The sequence below is a fragment of the Aotus nancymaae genome, unplaced genomic scaffold, assembly GCF_030222135.1.
Source record: "Aotus nancymaae isolate 86718 unplaced genomic scaffold, 86718_ANA_hifiasm-v0.15.2.pri h1tg000076l, whole genome shotgun sequence".
NCBI lineage: Eukaryota > Metazoa > Chordata > Mammalia > Primates > Aotidae > Aotus > Aotus nancymaae.
The window spans coordinates 7918238-7932334 of record NW_026988491.1 but is presented as its reverse complement, the minus strand read 5'-3'; the positions used below and the strand labels follow the sequence as shown (position 1 = coordinate 7932334).

The 14097-nt window shown below is 44.8% G+C and overlaps 1 protein-coding gene across 2 annotated transcripts in view; it reads left to right on the top strand.

Moving 5' to 3' along the window:
- Positions 1-551: 551 nt before the first annotated feature.
- SYN3 (synapsin III) overlaps positions 552-14097 on the top strand; it is a 497817-nt gene continuing 484271 nt past the window's right edge. For both annotated transcript variants that reach the window (XM_021669371.2, XM_064367947.1), the window contains exon 1: positions 552-604. The gene's annotated coding sequence lies outside the window, so the exon portion shown is untranslated. The remainder of the gene's footprint in view (positions 605-14097) is intronic.

Genomic DNA, 14097 nt, shown 5'->3' with positions numbered 1-14097 from the left:
GAGCCACCGCACCCAGCTGACATTCTCTTTTTTTGTGTGTTATATATAACCTACCCCCACCTCCACTCATGCAAATTCCATGAGGACAGTAGACTTTGTCTTGTTCCCTGTTGCACTCTGGCCCTAGAGCCTTGCCCACAGACTGGGACATTTGCTCACCCGGGGCCCTGGTTTCTCCGAGGCGCCACCTGAGGTCCGGGAGGTCAGCTGACTTTCTCAAAACTGAATTCCAAGGACACTGCACTCTTCGCACTCCCCGAGAGGCGTCTAGACACTCCTGGGATCCAGAATTATTAGCTAACTGGACTCCTGAGCCCGGTGGGAGCTCAGAGTGTATAAGCAACTTTCCCTGCCTGGAGAGGTGAACCCAGCGGGGCTGAGGGGAGAGGCGCGGGCGGGGGAGTGGGCGCGGGTGGGCGGGGCCGTCCGGGGGCCTCGTTGCCCGAGCCAATGGGGCGCCGCGGCGCGGGAAGGCCCGGACGCCGGGCGGAGGCGCTCGCGCGCCTTGAGGGGCAGAGGCTGAGCTCTCGGGACCCGGAGCGGATCGACTGGCGGGCGCCGCGCCGAGGCACCACAGGGCGCCGCGTTCTTGGAGGCTCGCACGGTAAGCCGCGCGCCGCCGCAAAGTAGACTTTGTGGGGTTTCTGGCAGCTGGGAGACCCCACCCCAAGTGGGGGCTGCTGGTGCGTTCTCGCGTGGGGCTACGTTCCCGGGAGCTCCGGCTCTGTGCCCGCGGGACGCGGGCGCCCTGAGGGGAAGGGAGGGAGGCGAGGAGCCGCGCGTCACTGTGTCTCCTCAGGTTGCCGCTGCCGGGCCCTGGGCCGGACTCTAGGCTGGACCCCGGGACAGACAGACAGGCGTGCGGGGGCTGCCTGCCGGGCCGGGAGCCGGGGGCGCGCAAGACCGGATTCTAAGACTGCCTCCACCCAGCGCCCGGCCCAGGGAAGAGCTTGCGGGAAACCAGGAACCGCAGCGGCTGGACCTCTGCTCTGCGCCGGCTCCTAGCACCTGCCTTAGGTTCCCAGACCCCTCATGACCTGTTGCCTTGAGGTTGAGGGTCAGATTTGTTGTGCCATTTCCGATTTCCAGTCAGGATGAAATGTCAGTGGTTCCCTGGTCAAGCTAGGAGCAGAGAAGAGATCTGGATACAGCACCTCGTGTATTTATCCAGCACTTACTTGGCTCTTTCTGAGTATCAGGACCTGTGCCAAGCCCTAGCAGCATGAAGAATGGCCTTGGGGAGCTCCTGGGGCTAAGAGGGACAGAAGGAGGAGCAATTGCAGTGCAGGGTAGTGCGGAAGACACGAGATGGAGAAAAGGACGATGAGGAAGCCAGGAAGGCTTCAGAGAGGAGGTGACCATTGACTGGAAGTCAGAGGGTTTGCCAGGCTGAAAACTGTGTTGGGGGTGGGAGCAGAAATTCCAGGTGGATTTTCTTGTGTGAAGGTAAAGAAACTGAAAAGGTCCAGTTTCCTGACCTAGAACATCAGATAATTCTACAGCAGATAATGGAGTAGGACCGGGTCTTGTTGTAGGCAGGAAATGAGCTATCGACGTGGCAGGGAGCTAAAACATGCACAGACCTTGAAGTGCAACCTTAGAATATTTAGAATTTTATCCTGGAGTGAAGGAGGGCTGTGGACAGTGATCAGGTCACTTTGGCAGCTCTGAGGACAATGGATGGAGGCCGGAGCATCAGAAAGCTGGTAAGTTGTAGTTACTTTCTGGACCTTGGCTGCAGATACTCTCGCCACTTAAGGGTGGCGCCTTTGCCCGGCAGCCCTGCTCCCTGGCTTCTGGACATGAATTCAGATGATGCCCGTGTAAGGCTTGCTTCTGCAGCCTGCATATCATTTTGATATTGTTTCTGGAGCCTGTGAGCTCAGTCTTGTCATCAGGACTCTGAAGGGTGCCTCTGCTCTTTTTTTTTCATCTTAAGGCCCTCTGTGTGCCCTTCCTCTCTCCCTGGGTTCCCCTTTCTGTTTCGCAGAGACTCCGTCTCAGCCGTTGAAGGCAGGGCTGTGGGTACATTGGTGTAGTAGAAAGAACAAGGGCTTGCTGGGAAATCACGCCAGAAAGTCACTTTAGCTATAGGCTCTGGGGACATTAGCAACCTTCATGAACCTTCTTTTTCTGATTTAAAAGGAAATCATCATACTTACCTGTCATGGTTCAGGTTCCCTGGAGAAAGACTTGGCGCTTCTGACATTTTTGTGCAGATAAGGGAAGAAGGATTGGACAGAGGGAGATGCTGATCTATGGTGCAGTGCAAGCTTCAATCCATCCCATGAGGCAAAGGCACTGGGCCTTTGAAGCCTAATGTTGACCAGCCAGTGGATACAGCCTGGCTCTAGGGAGGGAGCTAGAATGTCTTTTCAGCAAGGTGGTTCCTGACTAGGGACTCAGCTAGGAGCTGGAGTAACCAACAGTCTGGCAGCTGGACATTGGAGAGTCATGAGTTGGTCTTGGAGGCGGTTTGAGAGCTGCCCCAGGGCATCTACTGCCCTACCTCACAAATGAGGTAGTTCTTTGTACTATGTCTGGTGCAGTAGTAGATATTTTTAAAGTATTCATTTCTCTCACCTTTACATTTCATGACTACAACTGAAAATGAGTTTTGGAATTTAAGTTGAGTCAGCTTTTGTGAGGAGCCTTTAATAATAATGGCCACAAAGACTTCTGCTTCCCATTTTTGAGTGTCTGTCATGTATACACATTCTCTCCTAGTTGTCCAGTAATACTCCAACTTAGGTACTTTTATTCTCATTTTATAGTAAACCCAGCCTTTTCCAAAACCCAACAGAGTTGATGTCCTTTTGCCACAAAGTAATAATTACAGTAATAATGATAAAAATCACCCATAACTCTATGAGTTGTAACACTTTCCAAAGTGCTTTTATTGGTGAATTGATTGATCAATCATCCCTTCATTCATCTACTAATTAATCAGTCAGTGTCTATTGAGTGTCTCCAAGTAGGTGGATGTCCTAGGTGCTGTCCTAGGTGCTGGGGAGAAATCTCAGTCTGTTAGAGGAGATAGACATTAAATACCTGGATTCGTCAAAAGCAAATGTTGAGGGATGGAACATCACATTGCATAGCCAGAATGTGATAGAGAATAAAAGACTCTTTGTCTAATTGACTCCCTGTCTTTCAGTTTCAATATAACTGTCTTGGAAAGGCCTTCTGTACTTCCTCCCTTTTATTCTCCCTTCATAACAGTCATTTATCTATTTTATGTACTTTCCTGTTGTTGGCCCTCCCCTTTAGACTGCAGGCTTCAGGGGATCATACGTTGCTTTGTCCCAAGAGTCTAGCACAGGGTTTAGCACATATTTCTTAAATGAGTGAAATGAATGAAGGGTGGATGTGCTTAACTGGATAGTCAGGGAAGGTCTCCTAAAGAAGTGATATTTACACTGAGATCTGGGGGATGAGAAAGATCCAGCAATGCCAAGATCAAGAGGCAGTGAGAACAGCTTGTTCAAGGACCATGTGGTGGAGGAATGGAGCCCATTGTGGTTAGGGTTCATAGTGGGCAAATTGTGTTGAGTGGCCTGAGTTTGAAGGTGATGGGGTCTTGGAGGCCATGCTGAGCTTAGATTTTTATCTAAAGTACAATGAATCATTGAAGGGTTTTAAGCCTAGTAATGACCTGATATAATAGTGTATATTTGTGCATTGTCTGTTATGCCTCTGGGAGGCAAACTCCCTGAGGGAAAGGTGCTTAGTAAATAGTGCTTAAATGAATGGATGATCTGTTTTATGTTTTAAGAGGAGCCCATCTCAGCTACCAGGTGAGAAGTGGAATAGAGAGAAGAAAGAATGAGATCTTGTCACAGTTAGAAGCTAGGTGAGAGATATATTGGTGTCTGGGCTAGAGGACAGTAATAGTGTTGGAGAAAAGTAAAGGATTTGAGCTCTATTTAGGAAGCAAAATGGACAGGACTTGCTGATACTTTAAATGCAGGGAATACGGGAAAGCGGGGGATGAAGGATGGTGGCCAGGCTTATGATTTAAGATTGGTTGGATACCAAAAGTCTGGCAGCTCCAACACTAAGTGACTGAATAAACAAAATGTAGTATAGCATACAATAGAATTTACTCAGTCATAACAAGAAGTTTAGTACTAATACATGCTGCAATGTGAATGAACCTTAAAAATACTATGTGAAAACATGTTTAAAAAGCCAGGCACAAAAGGTTACATATTGTGTGATACCCTTTATGTGAAACATCCAGAATAGGTAAACCTATAGAGACAGAAAACAGATTGGTGTTTGTGCTGGTCTGAAGGGAGAGTGGGACTGGGCTTAACTGCTTAATGTCTAAGTGGTTTCCTTTTGGGGTGATGAAAATGTTTTAGAACTAGATAGAGGTGACAGTTTGCTCATCATCATGAGGGTAGTAAATGCCACACATTGGCACTGTTACTTTAAAATGGCTGACTTTTTGTTATGTAAATTTCACCTAATTGGAAAAAACGGAACAGAACAAAACAAAACAAAAGGTTGAGTGTGTGGTAGCACTATTCACATAACAGAGACTAGGAGCAGGTTGTGCTGAGGATACACAATTCAAATACTCTCTTGGAGATGCCCAAAAGACATCCACGTAGAGACAGGCATCGGCTGTGAGTCTGGAGTCTAGGAGGGGAGTCTGGGCTGGAGATATAAATATGGCAATTGTCAGCACTTAGATGTCAGCCAATAAAATGGATGAGTTCGAGCAGGAGAGAGAGAGGAGGAGCCTGGATCATTCTTTAATTTGATATTTGTAACTATTCATAGGAGAATGCTTTTGTCCTCATTTTTAGATAAGGACATTAACCCCATCTCCCCTGTCCAAATGAACTTGCTCAAAATCAGTTTATTTCTTTGAGTCTCCAGACTTCCAGTCCTTTGTCTTTCCCACCTCAGCATGATGCCATTTAGAACTTCAGCAAACACTTTCCCTCACTTCTTTCAGTCATGATTGAGTATTCACATGTGGCAGGTACTGTCTGGGTATATGTTAGTGGAGAAAGTAGACATGGCTCTAATCTCATGGAGTTTATCCAGTAAACAAGTAACTGCAGCCCACAACTACAGGAGACATTAAGAGCACGGAGCAGGGGCATCTATCCCAGGTTTGGGGGTTGCTGGGTGGTTGGGGAAGGCTTCCAGGAGAAAGTGATGGTTAAGCTGAATTTGCAACAGAAGCAGAAGGAATGAGCCCAAGAAACAGAATAATATGCCATTGTCTTCATTTCCCCATTCATCCCAGGTTCCTGGCATTTTCCAGCTCATCAAGAGAGTCCACATTTTCTGTGACTCTAGAGGCAATAAGTAAATAAATAGCTTGGTTTGACTTCAAGCAGGAGCTTCAAAGGGGTACCAAGGGCAAGTCCAAACAGACTGTCTTTTAAAGCAAGGATCCATCTCCTTCTCAAGTGACTTATCCTCTCTTAACCTGACTTTTTATACTTGAGATATGGACCATATACTTGTTCAGTGCAGGGAATAAATGAGATGGAGTGTTTCTGAGTTGATCAGTGGTTGCCACACTGTGTACGCCATTTAAAATACAGATATCCATGCTTCCTTTGTAGGTTCTGATTTAGATGGCTTGAAGTGAAAAATGATGATCTGTATGTTTAGAAAGCACCCTGGATGATTCTAATAAAAGCAAGTTCAGTAAGCATTGATTTAAAACAATTCCTCTTTGAGCATGAAAGGGTTAAGCACTTAGAAGCAGAATTTTGCCTTCTAGGAATTATTAGCCAATGATGGTGCTGACCGATGATGTAATGGCTTTGGCTGGCGCTCCATTGGTTAAGTGTATTGTTTCTCTTGCTTCAGCTGTTTGAGGAGCAGAGCTGGAGCACAAGGGTTAATAATTTTGTGGAAGCAGTTAGAGCTCTCTCTCTCTTTTTGCCGTTCCTCTTCTGCTAGGTGTGAGTATACAGTAGGGCCCAGCAGATTGTTGCCCTTCTCCTTCCGATAAACATCCACACTCTCCTCCTTACACATCCACACTCTCCTCTGTACCTCCTCCCAAGTAAAGCACATGTGTTTGTAGTACTACGGAGGAGGAGAAGGAAGAGGAAGAGGAGGATTCTTTAGAGAAGAGAGGCCTTTCAAAGTTCCACACTGCAGTCTCTTACTGCAGTCTCTCCTTGCCCCCGGGGACGGGCACAGCCCCAGGTCCCTCTGAATGAATTGCTAAATTGCCACCTGCTTCTGAGCATTGTTCAACCTGGCAGAATCCTTAGAACCAGGAGGTGAGCCCAAGTATTTGGACGAGGGAGTGGGCCTGGTAAGAAGGAGCTGTGGGCTGCGGGGAGGATTAGCCCTAGACTGAAGGTCAGGTGCAAGCTCAAGCCAGTGGCTGCCACTGGCTTGTGATATGAGCTTGGGCAGAATGGTCTCCCTCTTTGGGTATGTTTGCTGAAGTACACAATGAGAGGCTTGGATTAGGGCCCTCCTAATCCAAGTTTTAGCAGGCACTAGCTAGGAAGTGTGCTCACCAGGTGCTATAAGAAAGCATGTTCTTGGTGTAGCTTTCTGTCAGATACTCCCTGAAGAAACATGCTTTCTTTTGGGAATCTGGACAGGTGGGGAGCTGGTCAGGTTATCCCTGTATCTCTGCAACCAGTACTAACCCGGTTCTTCCTTATATTGTTTGAACTCCCTCTAGAGCACTCCAGCTCAGTCCAGTGGCCCCTGTAGAATCTGGGCTGAGGTTTCTCCAGATACTCCTGAATGGTCTCATGGATTTTGATCTTGTGATTTGGGGGGACCTTTGGTTCCGTGACCCTTGAGCTGTTGGTGTTCCTTAATGTATTTGGGTACTTTTCTAGGTGTCCCAGGCTGGGGCTCTTAGGGGTGGAAAGAGGAATTCTTTTTGTATTATGGATAGCATAATTGTGATTTTGTGTGTGTGTGTTTAATGGGACATGGATTATTGCCTCTGTGTAAAACTTCTTACCTTGCCCAGAAAGGGTCCCAGTGCAGGCATATGTGCCTCAAGATATAAATTGAAAGAAGTAGATGTGGGGAAGGGAGAGGAGAACAGAACAGCTGGGGAAAACTGCTAGCAAGAAACACTGACCTTCATTTTGTAAGTAATTCAAGAAATTCTTGCTTTTCATAGACACACTATGATGCTGGCTATCTCTTGTGGTCCTCCAAAAAAATACAGAAATAGAAAGTTCTTCTATTTTTATTTTTTCAGAAAATAGAAAAAAATATTTTTTCAGAAAATAGAAAAAAATGTTTTTTCAGTTTATAGATGAGGGGTTCCCAGTTTCGGAGCATGGAGCCTACAAAGGGATATCTTTGTGTGTTGTATGGTTCTTGGTCTTTGCCACCCTGTGTTCTAGGCCAGGCTTTGCTGATACAGGTCCTTGAGCAAGTTGCTGAACCTTTCTGAGCCTCAGTTCCCTTATTTGTAAATCACAGAGTTAGAAAGGAGTTAGACTTGTTAATTTTTACAGCCATTCTAGCTCTGGCCATCTGGGCTTCAGATTGCTATAAGCCTTTGGAATTTGACTTTGTTGATAAAGTGGGTTCAATGGGTAAAGAATGTTTGAATAAAGGGATACACAGCATATGTCCTGTAGGTGCTGGGTGCTTTACACAGGTTTTAACTTGTTTTACCATCCCAACTGCGCTGGGAGTAGGTAGAATTAACCCCACTCTAAAGATGTGAAAATCAAGGCTAAAGGAGGTTGAGTGACTTGTTCAAGATGATCCACTTGGTCAGTGGCAAAGCTGGTATTTAGACCTGTGCAGGCAGATGTACTGAAGCAGTGATCCATGGCAGGGTGATGGTGGCGCTGGAGCAGGAATCTTTTGTCTGCCTTTGTTTCCTTGCATGCTGTTCTCTGTAGTAGAAATCATGTGCTAGTTTTGAGATAAACTAGCTCAGCCAGGTCACTGAAGATTATCCATTCGCTGTCTGGGACCACACAAGATTGGAGGACCCTGGGTCTGAAAGGAACTTCACAGTTCTTTGGATCAAGCCCCTCAATTTATTTTGCTTTGTTTTGTTTTTTTTTTGAGACAGTCTCGCTCTGCTGCTCAGGCTGGAGTGCAGTGGTGCAATCTTGACTCACTGCAACTCCTCCCTCCCAGGCTCAAGAGATTCTCATGTATCAGCCTCCAGATTAGCTGGGATTACAGACATGCACCACCATGCCCGGCTAATTTTTTGTATTTTTAGTAGAGACAGGGTTTTACCATGTTGGCCAGGCTGGTCTCGAACTCCTGACCTCAAGTGATCCACTTGCCTCAGCCTCCCAGAGTGCTGGGGTTATAGGCGTGAGCCACCATGCCTGGCCAAGCCCCTCAATCTGTAGCTGAGAAAATGGAGGTCCACAGAAGTTAGGGGATTTGTTTCATGTCACTTAATGAGTTCACAAATGGGAAGAAGTAGAGACCAAGATTCCCTGTCTTAGGTGTTTGGAGTTGTATTTTTATGAACTTTAAAAACAAAACAAAACCCACAACACTTCTTCATTTAAGACCTGTGGGGTGAGTGAGTTGCATGTAGTTATTCTCACCTCCAGACCCTTTCCAGTACCAAACGGTTGGAGTAGGCTTAAGGAACACGTCCTCTGCTTGGCATTGTGACTGGTGTCTGAGACACAGAGGGCGACAGGCAAGCTGAGTATGAGACCTGGTCACTTTCCTCGAGCAGGCTCAGGCTGTGTTTCCTGGGGTCTTCTAGCTCACAGGTCACCAGTCCTTCCCAATGGATGGGTCAAGACCCTGACCCTTTCCTCCTGCGTGCGGCTGGCACCTAATCTGTGCCACTGTAAGAGCATTTGCCACATGGTCTGTGGTTTCTGTTCTTTGTCTTCCCGACTAAGAGGCATGCTTCCAGAGAGCAGCTCCCAAAATATTGAATTTAATTAATTGGTGGAGCTGCCTAATGGGGAGGCGGGTGTCAATAGCTTGAATGAGTACCCAGAATAAAAACTATCCAGTAGTTATTAAAAAGCACAATGCAGATACTTGACCCATTTCATGATCACTATAGCATTAAGAAAGTATCACCCAAATAACAGGCTTCAAAAATTCAAATTATTATCACAGGAAAGCAGAGTTATAATTATTCTACAGGGCTGCTAGCTGCAGCAGTGGAAGGTGGAGAGGAGCAGATAGAGGAAGAACATGCTGTTGGTGGAGCTGTCCAGCAGGGGGAGTCCACCTTCGAAGCCCCTGTCATCACTGAAGCCTGGGAAGGAGGGGAACTTGGCAATCTGTAACTTCCTTTCTAGAGCTAACATATCTTGATTATTTATCAAGCTGGAGTAAATTAGAGGAAGCTGAGGGTACAGCAACATTGCATCTTACTCATTCTTTAGTTTCTAAACCCACAGTATGGTGTGAAAATCATGTGTAGCCAAAAATAGCCTCAAAAACATTTTAATCACCAAAAAGTTGCATTAAACATGGTTTTTGTGTATGAAACCCTGAATAGTAATTCCCTGTGCTATCCAGTGTGCCAAACTCTGGCCTACAGCAAAAGAAGTAGGAAAAGAAGGTCTATATACAGTTGTCTGCATCTTCATACTGCTCTCTTTTTAAGGAAACTGTCAAATCTCTAGCTGGCATGGGGTGAAGGAGAGGGAATTCTTAGGAGTGTGTACTTGCTTGCAAGGTTTCTGTTATTCAATCTGGATAAACAGCTTCTAGTATCTTCATACATATTGTTTCAGTCCATTTTGCATTGCTGTAATGGAATGCCTGAGACTGGGTAATTTGTAAAGAAAAAAGGTTTATTTGGCTCAAGGTTCTGCAGGCTGTACAAGCATGACACCGGCATCTGCTCAGCTTTTGGTGAGGCCTCAGGAAGCTTTAACTCATGGCAGAATATGAAGGGGTAGCAAGCATGTCACATGGTAAGAGAGAGAGCAACAGAGAGAGGAGGATGTGTCAGGCTCTTATTAACAGCCAGCTCTGGGCTGGGCACGGTGACTCATATCTGTAATCCCAGCACTTTGGGAGGCTGAGGTGGGCGAATCACTTGAGGTCGGGTGTTCGACACCAGCTTGACAAACATGGAGAAACCCTATCTCTACTAAAAATACAAAATTAGCTGGGCTTGGTGGTGCATGCCTGTAATCTCAGCTACTTGGGAGGCTGAGGCAGGAGAATAGTTTGAACCTGGGAGGCAGAGGTTGCGGTGAGCCAAGATCACATCATTGCCCTCCAGCCTGGGCAACAAGAGTGAAACTCCATCTCAAACAAAACAAAACCAACCAACCAACCAAACAAACAAACAGCTCTTGTGCAAACTAACAGGGCAAGAACTCATTCATCACCAAGGGGAGAATACCAAGCCATTCATGGGTGATCTGCCCCCATAACCAAAACACCTCCCACCAGGCCCTACCTCCAATACTGGGGATCACATTTCAGCATGAGATTTGGAAAAGACAAACATCCAAACTATATCACATGTTAATAGTTTTTTTAATGATAATGAAAATTAAATGAGATAATATATGTAGAAACCTCCAACTCAGGAACTATTGCTACATAGTAGGTGTTCAATAAATATTTGCTGGAAGGTAATCAGCATCTTGCTTCTGTAGACTGGTCCATGCTGGTCTTTGAAACATTTTAGAGAAGAACCTGACCACTTATGTCCAGGTTGGTGTTTCCTACTTGAGGTTGGCATGTTCTGCTTGCCTCGTTCAGACAGTGTTCATTCTCATGCCCCTGAATATTGCTCCTAAAGTCCAAAGTGGAAAAAGAATGGAGTTGCATGGAGTTGAAGGCAACACAGATCTGAGGTCAAAACGCCAGACATTATCACTGTGTGACATCAGACATGTTACCTAACCTCTGTGTGTGTGTGTGTGTGTGTGTGTGTGTGTGTGTGTTTTCATGTGAAAATGGGACTAACAGGACTAACCTTGAAGGATAGTGCCTGGAACCTGTAGAGCAGGTGTTCTGTAAATGCTCATGTATTCATTCTCCTTGGAAAGGTGTTAAAGAGAGGTGCTTTTATTTTATTTTTTTTCTTTCTTCAATCTCACCTCAAACTTCTTTGCTCACATTAGTAGCACTTTTAGATAGCTTTCTGCAAGCACTCAGGAAACCTCACATGGCATTACTCTAAGAATGCTGTGCTTACAGCCTGGCACCTTTTGCCAGTTTTCTAACCAAGCACCAGAAAGCTGCACTATTTAGGGAGATGTTGAACTTTAACACATTTTTTGAAAGCACCAATAGCTGAATTAAATATTTGGGATTAGGACTACTTTACTCAGGGGCCACGTAGGCAGGTGATTTGGGGGTGATACAAAAAAATTTTTGAGTAAGAGTATGACTTCACGGTCAAAGCATTAGGAATTTCATTATTGAATGTTTGTCTCTTGGGTGTGCTCATTCATTCATTCATTCATTCAAAAAATATTATGGAGTTCTTATCCTGTGATAGGCAGATTCTGTGTGCTGGGGATGTATTGGTGAATAGTACAGATAAGGTTACCCTCATGTATCTTATATTCTCAAAGGGAAGGTAGAAAATAACCACAAAACAAATATATGATGCCACTTAGTAATGAGTGTCATGAAGAAAAATGAAACCATATAAGGGAAATACTATTAAAGATACTATTATAGAAAAGTCAGTTAAAGAAGACCTGTCTAAGGAGTGAATATATCAATAGAGCCATGATGTTTGAGAATGAGTTTTAGAAACATCTGTAGAAAAGAGTACCTGGCAGAGGGAACTACAGGTGAGCTTCAGGATAGATAGAGAGGAAGGGGAAGGGAGGGTTGGAGAAAATGCCCTTAGAGAGGCTCCCAAAGGCAGGTCTGGTGTGGACTCATGGGCTGTGTAAAGGAGTTTGGATTTCATTCTGTGTTAGAGGTCTGAGCAAGGAGGTTACGTAGTTTGAATTGTCCTTTTAATTGATTTTATCTTTTAAAATTGTCGTATGGTAAAGTTGACTTCGTTTTGGTGTATGGCTCTATGACTTTTTTTTTCAGGAGTTTTTTTTTTTTTTAATTGCATTTTAGGTTTTGGGATACATGTGAAGAACATGTAAGATTGTTGCATAGGTACACACATGGCAGTGTGATTTGCTGCCTTCCTTCCCATCACCTATATCTGGCATTTCTCCCCATGCTATTTCTCCCTAACTCCCCACCCCTCATTGTCCCTCCCCTGTTTCCCCCCGACAGACCCCAGTGTGTGATGCTCCCCTCCCTGTGTCCATGTGTTCTCATTGTTCAACACCCACCTATGAGTGAGAACATGCGGTGTTTGATTTTCTGTTCTTGTGTCAGTTTGCTGAGAATGATGGTTTCCAGGTTCATCCATGTCCCTACAAAGGACACGAACTAATCGTTTTTTATGGCTGCATAGTATTCCATGGTGTATATGTGCCACATTTTCCCTGTCTAGTCTATCATCGATGGGCATTTGGGTTGGTTCCAGGTCTTTGCTACTATAAACAGTGCTGCAGTGAACATTCGTATGCGTGTGTCCTTATAGTAGAATGATTTATAATCCTTTGGATATATACCCAGTAATGGGATTGCTGGGTCAAATGGAATTTCTATTTCTAGGTCCTTGAGGAATTGCCACACTCTCTATGCCTTTTAACACATGTATGCAGCCACCACCATCACCACAATGAAGACACAGAACAGTTCCACCATCCAAAATACTCCTTCCAGCTGTGCTTTTAGTCACAAGCTCTCCGCCTCTAACATTTGGCAATGACAACTCTGCACTCTATTACTATAGTTTTATCTTGTCACGAATGCCATCTAGGCTGGACATTTTGGCTCCTGCCTTTAATCCCAGGACTTGGGAGACTGAGGTGTGAGGATTGCTTGAGGCCAGAAGGTCAAGGCTGCAGTGAGCTACAATTGCACCACTGCACTCCAACCTGGGCCACAGAGCGAGACCCTGTCGCTAAAAAAAGAAAAAGAAGAATGTTGTATAAATTGAATCACACAGTATGCAACCTTTGGAGACTAGCTTCTTTCCCTCAGCATAATGTCTTCAAGATTTGTCCATGTTACTATGTGTCATTCACTATTATTGCTGGCTAGTATTCCATTGTAGAGATGAACCACAGATTGTCTATCTATTGCTTGGATTGTTTCAAGGGATTATGGACACTTGGGTTGTTTCTAGTTTTTAAGGATTATGAATAAAGCTGCTGTAAACATTTGTATTTAGGTTTGTGTGTGGATCTGAGGTTTTGCTTCTCTCAGGTAAATACCCAAGCATTAGATTGCTAGGACATATGCTAAGTTTACATTTAACTTTATGAGAAACTTGCAAACTAATTTCTAGAGTGGCCATATCATTTTGCCTTTCCATCAGCAATGTATGAAAGTACCAGTTGCTCCGCACTGGAATCAGTAGTTGGCATTGTTGGTATTTTTTATTTTAGCTATTTTTATAGTTTAGTGGTATTTCAATGGTTTAATTTGCATTTCCCTAATTTGCTAATTATGTTGAATGTCTTTTCGAGTGTATATTTACCATTCCTATATTCTCTTTGGTGAAGTGTCTGTTCAGGTCTATTATACTTTAAAAAAAAATTTTTTTTAATTGTTGAGTTTTTCTTTATATACCAGTACTTTATTGGATATGTGACTTTCAAATATTTAACATGTCTTTAAAGAATCATTCTGAATGCTGTGTGTTAAGAGAGCCACAGTGGGGAAAGGTGAGAGCTATAGGATCAGTGAGTGGGTCATTGTGTAATTCATGGGGGAGAGATGATGATAGGCTGGACTAAGGTCCTTGGGGTGAAAGAAGTGAGAAGTAGTGAAAAAAATTTTTTGAAAGTAGAACAACCTGACTTAGTTGATGAATGAGATGTGGAATATGAGGGAAAAGGAAGGCGAGAGTGGTAACACACCTGGAGATGCTGAGAATTTAAATATAAATCAGGCGAAATTTCTACCCTCAAGTGGCTCACGGTCTGGAGAGAGGGGATAAACTGTAAGCGGTTCACAGCCAAGTGTGCTGTCAAAGGTCATGCGCAAAGTATCAGAGGAGCACAGGTGAGGGCGAAATGACTAAGCGTAAGGTTTGCAAGTCTAGCTGTCTGGACAGCTGCTCTCAAACTG